The sequence below is a fragment of the Cryptomeria japonica genome, chromosome 8 (assembly GCF_030272615.1).
Source record: "Cryptomeria japonica chromosome 8, Sugi_1.0, whole genome shotgun sequence".
Lineage (NCBI taxonomy): Eukaryota > Viridiplantae > Streptophyta > Pinopsida > Cupressales > Cupressaceae > Cryptomeria > Cryptomeria japonica.
The window spans coordinates 372170969-372182831 of NC_081412.1; positions in this window are offsets into that span (position 1 = coordinate 372170969).

An 11863-nucleotide genomic window follows, 5' to 3' on the forward strand; every position below is an offset into this window, starting at 1 on the left:
ATCAATGGATGCATCTCATCCTCTACTTTGTAATTTCTTGTTAGTTGAACTTAAGGCAAATTAAAAGCCTGAGTATTGTATGTAACTATGAATGATGTATAGAACGAATAAACTACTATGAAGACCCTATGTTGTAAAATACTATTTAAAATCTCCTTATTGAATAAGAATCATTATTTTGATCATAGAAATTGTTGGAAAATGCACACTCCAATGAGAAATTGTAGGTGATTGAAGGTTTTGTCATTATGGCAACCTTGCAATCATGTGATACAGGTAGGCACTGGCACCGGCAGCGAAAAGGAAGAATACCGGCATCCTGGCCGACAACAATTTTGTATTAATATATTTTGTAATTAATTGTAAAATCTTTTGTAAGCCGACATGGCGGATTGTAACATGACTCATATATGTATGAGATCATTGTAGATCAATTTGTAGAGTAAGGTAGTGAAGAGATGAGATAGGATGCGAAATTATGCAGACCTAATATGTGAATTATTGGTTAAGGGTTTATGTATGTAGCAGAGCTTAAACCGGTACTGGATCTGGCATAGCACATGCTAATATGAAACAATACAAGACATTGGATTAGTATAATCCATTTTTGTAAGTCAGTGTGACTTCTTTTGTAATTGAGTAGTGAGCTCCAGGCACTTGGCCTTCTTGCATGTGCAGGCCCCTATTGTAAAAGTAATATTCCCTTATTGGCCAATAAGTGAATATTATGGGTCACAAATCCAACCGAGGTTTTTCCCACACCGGGTTTCCTCGTTAAAATACTGTTGTATGGTGTGCTTCTCATGTTGTTGTTGTTGTTCTTAGTTACTACATTATTTCTGGTTTACCGGTACTCAATTTTAATATGCTTTTCATGTTTTAAATCAAGTAATTTGATATACTGATTAGATATTGATTCACCCCCCCCTCTCAGTATCTTTGGGAATCCTAACAATTGGTATCAGAGCTTTGTCCTCTATTTTCAAAAGCCTAATAGCTTGAGGAAGATCTTGTCACCAGTAGAGATAAAAAACTTGAGAAAGCAATTGGAAACAGCTCTTATAGACTATGATGCAAAAAAAGTGAAGAATATCACACTTGAAGATGGTCTGAAGGCTACTCAGGATATTATTCAAGCACTTCAAGAGAATTTTACTATTGCAAGAAACAAGAGGAGAGAACTTTGCGAAAATTTGCAGAATAAGGAAAATGAAAAGGAAACTCTTAATGATTTGGTAAACAAGCTAAGACAAGAAATCAGTACAACAAAGAATGAGATGTAGGATATGACTATGAGATTTTATAAAGAAATTGAAGATAGAAAGAAGAATGAAGAAGACTTGGTTAGAAGACTAAATGATGTTGGAAATGAAAACACAAGACTCAGTCATGAAAATGACATGTTGAAGACAGATCTAATGCACACACAAAATGACAGAACTAAACTCATGAGATAGAAAGGAATCTTGGAAAATGAACTGACTGTTGTAAATCAACACAAGGAGAAATTCAAGAAAAGTTCAGAAGAACTTGGTGACATGCTGAAGAATCAGAAAACTAATGGTGATACAAATGGCCTTGGCTTTGAAGTTGGTGAAAGCTCTAGTACTGCAAACAATCATGATCATAGCAAACTGGTAAGACAACCTACTGCTTACAAATTTAATGGCAAATGCTTTAACTATAACAAGTATGGTCATAGAGAAAATCTATGTAGATATAGAAATCATCAGAATACTAATACATCCACCGGTCAATGTTCTAAATGCAACAAAGTTGGTCATAATTCCGAAAATTGCAGAATGAATGTAAGATGTTATATTTGTGGAAGATTTGGACACTTATCTAATCAATGCAGAACACATACCAGCATAAGATATGGGAAAGCTATTCAGAAGAACAATGTGACTTGTTATGCCTGTAACAAAATTGGACATATTGCTAAATTTTGCAGAAGCAAGTCCTCACCGGCAAATACCAAAGGTCCTAGTTTGAAAGGTAAAGAAAAGGTTGAAGAGGTAAAGCAAGAATTCTCAAAACAATGGATTAAAAAGTCAGATCAGAATGTTGAAGGGAATATCCCTCCACCGGCAGAACAGAGTAACACTCCACCGATAGGAGACTCTTCATCTAACTGAAGGAAATTCTTTTGAGGGTTTAGCAAAAAATGAAAAACATGCTATTATTCCCTCGATTGATAGTGAGAAGTTGAAATTACTTTTATACCAGCAGATGAGTTAAGTTGTGACTTAACCAGCAAGCATTAAATGTGGTAGTTGGAGAAAATAACATTATAAAGCAAGTGTTTTGGTTCCTTTTTCACTCACCAAGCATTCAAATCTTCGAGAGCGCAAAAATTCCCGAGCGAAGGCATTCTAAGCGAAGAAGTGAAGCAATCCATCAAAGCATTCATCCTTAAGGAAGATTGAGGTATTTATAGCTATGGCATCTTCATCCATTCTTGAATTTATTGCAAACCCTACTTTTGTTGAAGTTGTTAAGCACCCTAGACCCGTATTCCAACTGGTTCCCAAAATTGCAAAGAAAGATGATAGCATAGGTGCATTTTCTCAAATTCCTAAGGAAGTAGTATATGTTGAAGACCCTAGGATGTATATACATTATCATATTGAGGAATTAGGTGATGATGAGATTAAGAATATGTTTAGGACTGTGATTTGTGATGAATCTGGAAATGTCAAACCTGAACATAAGATAGTAGAAACCCTAGGTTTTACTGAAATCCTTAGAGTTCCAGATTTTCCAAAGGATATCATAAGGATTGTGTTAAGAAGAGTACATGGTGAATTTTTCTGGTTGGATTCAATTCATAAAATCACAAAAGAAGCGGTAAAAGTTGTAATAGGGTTACCTTCCACCAGTAATAGACCTGACAAAACAAAGAAGGTCTCAAATGACACAGTGATAAACCTAACCGGTGCAACATTTGATAAAAGGTCTTTAAGGGTAAACAATGTAAAAGATATAAATCTCAGATTTATCAGTATCATCTTAGGTTATAAGGCTACACATGCAAATAGGTTGAACTTAGTTTCTAGCCTATGTATCAAAAGTGCCTAAGATATGGTCAATGATAATGCAAGAATAGATATATGTGAATGGCTTAAAGATGAGTTGATAGACAATCTGGGAAAGATTAAAAGAGATAAGAAAGGAACATTCAGATTTGGAAACTTACTTGTTTGTTTGATGTTGTACATAACAAAACAAGTACCCGGTATTGGTGCTAGAGATTTTGGTTTTGACATTCCGGTAGGAAAACAACTGTTGGATCTATTGAACAATATGGGAGAAAACCAAGAGAAAAACCTAAATGAACATTTTCAAGCATTGAAGACTCGAATGAAAACTAGAGGAAGACTGTCACAAGCTATTGTGGATAAATATCAGAAGGAAATTTGTTTTGTGATCAAGAAAGATGAAATCTGGATGGAGGCAGTTGTCCCTAGAACTATCTGGGTAACTGAAATGGGTTATGAAATAGATGACAATATCATTGAAAATTATGCAAAATCCCTCCTTGAAGCACCCAATGAACCTACTAAGGAAGTTTTTGGAAATGCTGAAATAATAGAAAGTGGAATTCAATCAAGGAAAAGGGTTAAAAAGGTAGAAGCAACTGTAAGAAAAGAAACCTGGCAGGCTAAAGCAATCAAGGAAGATGTTTTGAGACAAACTGGTATAAGTGAAAGTGAGTTAGAAGCACCTCAACCGGAAACTCATCTTTCACCGATTGGAACTTCTTCTGAGAGTGATATATATGTAGTATTTAAAAGTGTTGAAAGGAAAAGAAAACCCTCAGCGGCACCCTCTCCTACACCAAAAAGAACCAGACAAAAACAATAGGAAGTTAGGCCTTCGGTAAAGAAAATCACTCCTAAGAAGAAGAAGGTAAAACAAGATATCGCTCCAATAGACAAACTTCTTAGTGAAATTATAGAGGATGGTAAGCTAAAGAACATCAACAAAATATACAATACACTATCAGCTGATGACAAGGAAAGCATAGAGAACAGTGTAATTTTACACTTAGATATATACAAGAAATTCCTAATGGAAGTTGTTGATGAAATTCCAAATGATCTATATAGGAGACTTGAAGCTAGAAGGTTAGCCATTATTGAGCTGGACAAGAAAATTAAGATTGAAAAAGTCAACTCAACTGATGAAATTGATAAACTAATCAGTGAACCAAACCGGACAGTATTCTCTACTGCTCACCGGCATGTAGCACTGATGGCATGTAGAGTAAAGGAAGTCTCTGAGGAAATAGCAGATGCATGGGATATATTCTTTGTGGAAAAAGAAAAATAGGAAGAATTACTTAGGCCAAAGACTATCAAAGTATATCAAGAGGATAGAGATAAGGGGAAAGGTAAGGTAGGTGGACCACCAAGCCTGAAAAATAATTGACAATGTACCCCCACCTCTTTCAGATACTCCACCAGTAGATACTACTAACAGTCAACGGGCCACAGAGAGTATAGAGACTCTGGTAGAGGATACAAATCCTGAATCTGAAATTTTGTATACTGTGAATGTAGACACCCAGGAAGTAAATGTTGTGGTTGATAGAGAAACCACTGAAGATAAGGAGGAAGATGTGACTACTGAGTCACCGGTTGTAGAAGTTGAGGTAAGCTTTGAAAAACCTACACCTACAAAGCAACCGGCTGAGAATACCATAGAGAAACCGGTAGATACAACTGAATAACCATCAGAATAACTGGCAAAAGAGAGTTCAGAGGTACAAACTGAGATTACATCTGAGAAATTGGCAGTTGAAAGCTCAGAGAAACCCTCTGAGATACAGATAGAGAAACAAAAATAGGTACAGGTTGAAGCATAGGTTCAGACAGAGACAGTGCCACCGGCCCAAACTGAAAAGCATAAACCTTTGTAGAAATGCAAACACAGATTGACCTACCAGAGGTCGAATCAAGCAAGGTAATTACCACAACCGATAGCATGGCTATTGTAAAGACTATTGGACAAACATCTGGTACATCTATGGCATAATTCAGACCTACAAATGTAACTAAGGTCTTATTGGATTCAATAAAGAAGATCACAGAATGTAATGCACAAGCCTATAAGGCTATTGATGATACAATTCCAATTCTTAAATTGATAGCACCAAAGTGCATTGTTGATACTAATAATTCTTTAGGTCAACTAAACACATTGTCTAAGTTCATCACCAACTACATATTGACTGTTGATCAAATAAATGAGGATACATTTAAGGAAATAATGATTAAAGAAAAAGAGAAATTCTTTGAGGATATTGTGAAGAAGAACAAGGAGAAAATGGATACCCTATTACCGAAACTTGGAGAAGTAATTTATGACTTCAAGAAACTGTACAGGGACACTTGTAAGACAAATATCTTAATAGAAGACCTTGACAAGGAGATCAGTAAAGCACAAGACAAGATTAACAATATTGCTGACAATCTGATACGATCATCGGATTCATTTTTGGAGATAGAAAAGAAGATTGCAGAGCTAGAAGAGAAAATCAAGAAGTTAGAGAATGACAAACAGAGAATAAAGGATAAAGCAAAGGACTTGAAATGCAGACTTGGTCCAAGACTAGAATACCTCATTTCTTTGAGAAAAGAAATATCTGAGGCTCTATTTCCCAGACTGAAGACATCGGAAGAGCAAATGCACATACTCACTAGTACAATGCAGAGAACATAAGAGGCAATAAAAGACAACAAAACATTCAGTAATGGTATAAATTTGATTTTGACATATATCTTTCAGATTGTAACCCACCGGTTACAAGAATCCAGGCAGGACTCCACTGGCAGTGAATGACAACCTTTATCATTGATGTCAAAGGGGGATTAGTGTGATGAGAAAAATCCAGAAGTAGAGATCATCTACTCGGGGGGAGCACACATCTGGTAAAATGTTTGGCACAGTTTTTGGAAAGATTTTTGGACTTTAATTTTGGATACATTCTTGAAATTTTTCTCATGAGTGTTGCCAACAATGCCAAAGGGGGAGATTGTTGGCAAATGCACACTCCAATGAGAAATTGTAGGTGATTGAAGGTTTTTTCATTGATGGAAACCTTGCAATCATGTGATACCAACAAGCACCGGCACCGACAGACTCTACACCGGCACACGGAACACTGACAGCGAAAAGGAAGAATACGGACATCCTGGCCGACAGCAATTTTGTATTAATATATTTTGTAATTAATTATAAAATATTTTGTAAGCCAACATGGCGGATTGTAACATGACTCATATATGTATGAGATCATTGTAGATCATTTTGTAGAGTAAGGTAGTGAAGAGATGAGATAGGATGTGAAATTATGCAGACCTAATATGTGAATTATTGGTTAAGGGTTTATGTATGTAGCAGTGCTTAAACCAGTGTTGGATCTAGCATAGCACATGCTAATCTAAAGTAGTACAAGACATTGGATTAGTATAATCCATTTTTGTAAGTCAGTGTGACTTCTTTTGTAATTGAGTAGTGAGCTCTAGGCACTTGGCCTTCCTGCATGCGCAGGCCCCTGTTATAAAAGTAATATTCCCTTATTGGCCAGTAAGCAAATATTGTGGGTCACAAATCCCACCGAGGTTTTTCCCACACTAGGTTTCCTCATTAAAATATTGTGTTATGGTGTGCTTCTCATGTTGTTGTTATTGTTCTTAGTTACTGCATTATTTCTGGTTTACCAGTACTCAGTTTTAATATGCTTTTCATGTTTTAAATCAAGTAATTTGATATACCGGTTCGATACTGATTCACCCCCCCCCCCCTCTCAGTATCTTTGGGAATCCTAATAGAAATTTGTGTATGTAAGGATCATATTTGAATGACAATGTTGAATTAAGGATAGTAGTGAAAGAAATAAATGAATTTATTTAAGAATAAAGAGTTTTTGTTTTATTATTGAAGTTAGAATGTTTACGTCTTTACATTTTGGTATCAAAGCCCTAGGTTTATAACACTAGGGCCTATGAGCCACTTCACAAATTAAACCTTAACTGTAACACTTTTTGTTCAAATTCATAAAAATGGTGTGAACAAAGCAAATGGCTCGCAAATCCTTTGTAGGAAACGCACAATACCTGCGAGTCACGAAGGATTTCGTAGCTTTTTCAAGATTTGTTCATGGTAACCACTTTGAAGGAGGAGGATGGTTAAGTGAAGAGGAAATTTTCCATCATGTGAAGGAACAAGTTCATGACATTCCAAATGAAGGAAACAATGAACCAACTCCTGAACCAAAGAGGAGAGAAATAACTAATCATGCTGAGAAGGGAAAGGGAATCTCACCTACCGAATTTCTTGGAAACAAGACTAGTCTGACTATCCCTATCAAGGAGATGAAAGAAAATGAAGAACTTCTATATGAGCATCTTCCTTTTGAGTTGATTGTAATTAGTTCAGATGAGTCAGAAGGATATACCCCATTGACTCCATGAGTGGAGATATATATTTATGTAATATCATTTATAAGAAATCGATAAATAAAGTCGTTATTTTGTTGAATCAATATGGTGCCAGAATAGGCGGAGGAAGAATATCTCTTAGACTTAGCACATTTAAATGGACACATATCTTGGATAATAGTCTCCTAAGTGGAGATGAGCACTTTTAAGTATGTCTCTTAAAGTATAGCGGTAGTTGAGACCTTACTGATATAACAATGATAGCTATCATAAGAACCTAGACGCATTGGATGCTTGATTTATTAAACTATGTTCCCAGACTAGTATTATTCTAACTTGTTCCTTGTGAAAGATATAGATATTATTCTATTATACTCTATATCTGTAGTGTACAAGGTAGGTATTATAAGGGTAGAAATTATGGATATTATGGATGAAACCTTCATAAGGACTTCTTCTTCTATTATGTGCTCAAGTTTTGTGGTCCTTGTCGACACAATTGTGAAATTGTTGATACTATGTTTGTTACTCTCTCTAGCACACTTTAGAAAGGATACCCCAAGGTGTTGTAACACTCCCTCACAAGTGATTATTCTTAGTCACACAGTTCATGTGATATGAATCTAGTTTGATACTTTATTTGGTTTATTGATGAATTCTTTGATTTTTGATTTTGGGATTGGGTTGACTTCTTAAGCCAAACATACTTTTTTGTTGTAAGCAGATGAGTCACCAATTTTTTATCTCTATTGTGTGGCTCTTGGTCACACTTGACTTATTGTTTCATTATGCGTCTTTTATAATTTACTGTTGAAATTGATCATGTTTTTTTCACTTAATCCTTATGGTGGCTAACCTAATGTTTAATTTTTTTATTTATTTTTTTTGTGTTTTTTGATTTGCATATTGCATTCATTCCCTATCATGTTCATAGCGAACCTCTGATAGAATGTACAAGGGAGTATAAGTCGGAGAGTGTGCCAAGCATAGTTGTCTATGTTAGATAGGACAAAAATACCATGTATGTGTATAACTTCTATTTTGAGTGACTTCAATATGTGAAACAAGTTTGTAGGCCTCGCAAAGGTAATCATATGATATATATATTTTATTTTATTTTTGAAGATAGACAAAAAAAAATTAGTTCATAATTTTATGTGTTCTTACTTTCCTTGGTTTTACCGTCAAGATCATGTGATCTCGTACAACGCCTTTTGTTAATTAAAAGTTGGTGATGGAATCTTGGACATCCAAGTACATGTGGTCTTTGACGAAAAGACACGCTTTGAGATAGTTGAGTTTAGGATGTGTTAGCAGATGCTTAACATATGCTATTACGTTAAGATTCTCTATTCTTATGATTGCCTTGTTAATTGTCGGTTAAAGGTGTGCCTACTAGTTTCAAAATCTTTATGGGTTGTTAAAAGTCAAAGGACTGAAGTGGAGTTAGTTGGTTGGAGTATTTGGAATATTTAGAATTATAAGAAAGTCAAATGACGGATTCTCTTAGACCAAGAAAATCTTTATCTGCCATGGTTAATTTAACCTTGAGCTGGCAATTGTTGTGGGACCCCTTCGAAGAGAAACATTACCTAAGGGTTAAGTAGACCTTGGAATTGGCTTTTTCAGATCATTGGTTTGATGGATATGAGTTGGAAACTGATGGTATTTTGATATACCAAAGGAGGATGTACATTCCTGAAGGCAGAAACTTGAGGAAGTTAAAATTGCAAAAGGTACACGATACACCTTATTCAGAACATTCGGGAGTGACGAAGATGGTAGTTGAATTAAGAACTTTGTATTTCTGGCCTAAACTCAGGAAAGAGGTGATTGAGTATGTGGCTTAATGTTTGGAATGTTAGTGAGTGAAAGCTAAGCATGTTCATTCGGCAGGACTTTTATTTCATCATGTCATACCTAATTATAAGTGGCAAGTAGTTTGTATGGATTATATCCAAGGGTTACCTATGAGCAAGAACAAGCATGATACCATCTTAGTAGTGTAATACCTTAAAAATGGCCACCTAAACCATGGGCCCCTAATCTCGACAACATCACCAAGGTCCTAACCAAAGACAATTAAATCAACCTTAAGCGCCTAATTAGTTAATTCTCCAATCATTAATGTTACATGGCAAATAAATCACTCTATATTAATTAAATATTTATTTAATTAATTAAATCATTCCAAGTAAATCATTTTGATCAATTATCCTATTTATTTAATTAAATATCCAAGCATATTTAATTAATTAATAAATTTGCCATTTAATTTACAAAAAGAGATTAATCACAAAAAGAGGAATTAATTTACAAAAAGAGATAAATCACAAAAAAAGGAATTAATCTCCAAAAGAAAGAGTTAAATTGAAAACAAAATAAAGGAATTAAATTGAGAGAAGAAATCAAATTTAAGATATTTATTTTTCTAAAATTGAGATAACTTGAGAAATCAGAAAAGCAATTAAATTGAATTAATCATTTTCTCTAAAATTAAAACTCAAAGCTTTTCTTGAGGAAAGAGGTTCAGTTGCATTGAAAAGGCTTCTTCTAAATAAAAATCTTGAGAAAATTAAAGAAATGTGCATGGAATCAACTAATTTTATCTCAAGTGCATGGAAGCAACTAAATTTATCTCCAATGCAAACTCAAACTTATAATCTGAATGCATTCAATCAAGCTATAATTGGAATCCATCTCAAGATTAACTTAATCTGTTCTCTCAATTATTTCAATTAACCTGGATTGTGCTTTTTCTTGAGGAATCTCAACCGCTCATTGTTAATCGATCTTGACCATTGGTCTCTCTTTTGAGTCTCTATAATTTCAGCCTTCATCTCTCATTCGAGACACCATGGAGATTTATTGTTATTGTGCAGTTTTTGCTCTAGAGTCATTGAAGATATTGTGCTTTGAGATTATTGCATCTTAGTTGAGCTTAATATTCATTCATCTAGCTTAATCTTCATTCATCTAGCTTAATATTCATTCATCTAGCTTAATATTCATTCATCTAGCTTAATCTTGCATACATCTAGCTTAATCTTGCATCCATTTAGCTTAATCTTGTGCTCATATAGATTAAATCCTTCGTCTTGGTGTAGTCTAGTCACTAGTATTGCTTAGACAAATCTGAGAGAAAATCTATACTCACATCTTTCAGAAGGCAATAGGTCGAATTGTTATGGATTTTTATATTCATGATTATATCTATCTAACCATGCATGCAATGACTTAATTGAAGTGTTGTGTCTTACAGCTTGCAGACTTGTCCACTTTTCACACACACAAGTAGTTGTTGATAAATTGACAAAAGTTGCACATCTCATACATGGGAATATCAAGGATGGAACATATATTCTTGCAAAGGAATTTGTGCAAGAGATATTTTGATTGCATGGTGTACCAGAAACCATCATATCAGATAGGGATACCAAGATAACATCTATATTTTGGACAACATTGAATGCAGCTTTGGGAATTAGACTAAATTTTAGTTCGGTATATCATCCTCAGACAGATGGCCAAACAAAAAGGGTTAATCAGGTTGTGGAGGATATTCTACGGATGTACTACATGGATCAATAGTATAAGTCGGAGGAGTATTTCCCTTTGATTGTGTTCGCATATAACAACTCTTTTCATGCATATTTAGGGATGGCATCATTTGAGGCACTCTATAGAAGTAAGTGTCGTACACCCATTAGTTGGGATAGAATGGAAGATAGGATCATCATTGGTCCTAATTTGCTCAAGGAAATGATGAGAAGATGAGGTTAATCAAGAGTAGATTGAAGGAGGCAGTCAATAGAGAGAAAATCTATGCTGACAGAAACACAACTTTCAGATAGTATGTTGCAGGAGATAAAGTCTTTTTGAGGGTCAGGCCTCATAAGAGCTCTATCTCATTTGGGAAATCATCAAAGTTGGCAATAAGATATGTGGGACCCTTTGATGTGCTGGAAGTTATTAATCCAGTCGCATATAGATTAGCTTTACCACCTGCTCTAGCTTGAATCCATAATGTATTCCATGTTTCTTTGTTGAAGCCTTATCATCTTGATGCATCTCATATTCTTGATTGGCGATCTTTACATGTAAAAGATCCAGGGGTGGTGCTAGTGGAGCCCATCTGAATCCTAGACCAGCATAGCATTAAGATACGTAGCAGAGATTTTATTCAGTATAAGGTCCAATGGAACCAATATTTTGAGAATAGTGCTACATGGGAGGATGTTGAGACGATTGACTGTCATTTTCCTCATTTGCTTTCTTAGAGTAGTATTTTATTATTGCATGAGATACTTTGAAACTATGGTTATGATTCACATGTTGTGAGCTAGATAGCATGGATGCTACTATTACTATTTATGTTTTGATTTGAGACTATGATGTGTGGTTATTATTTTATG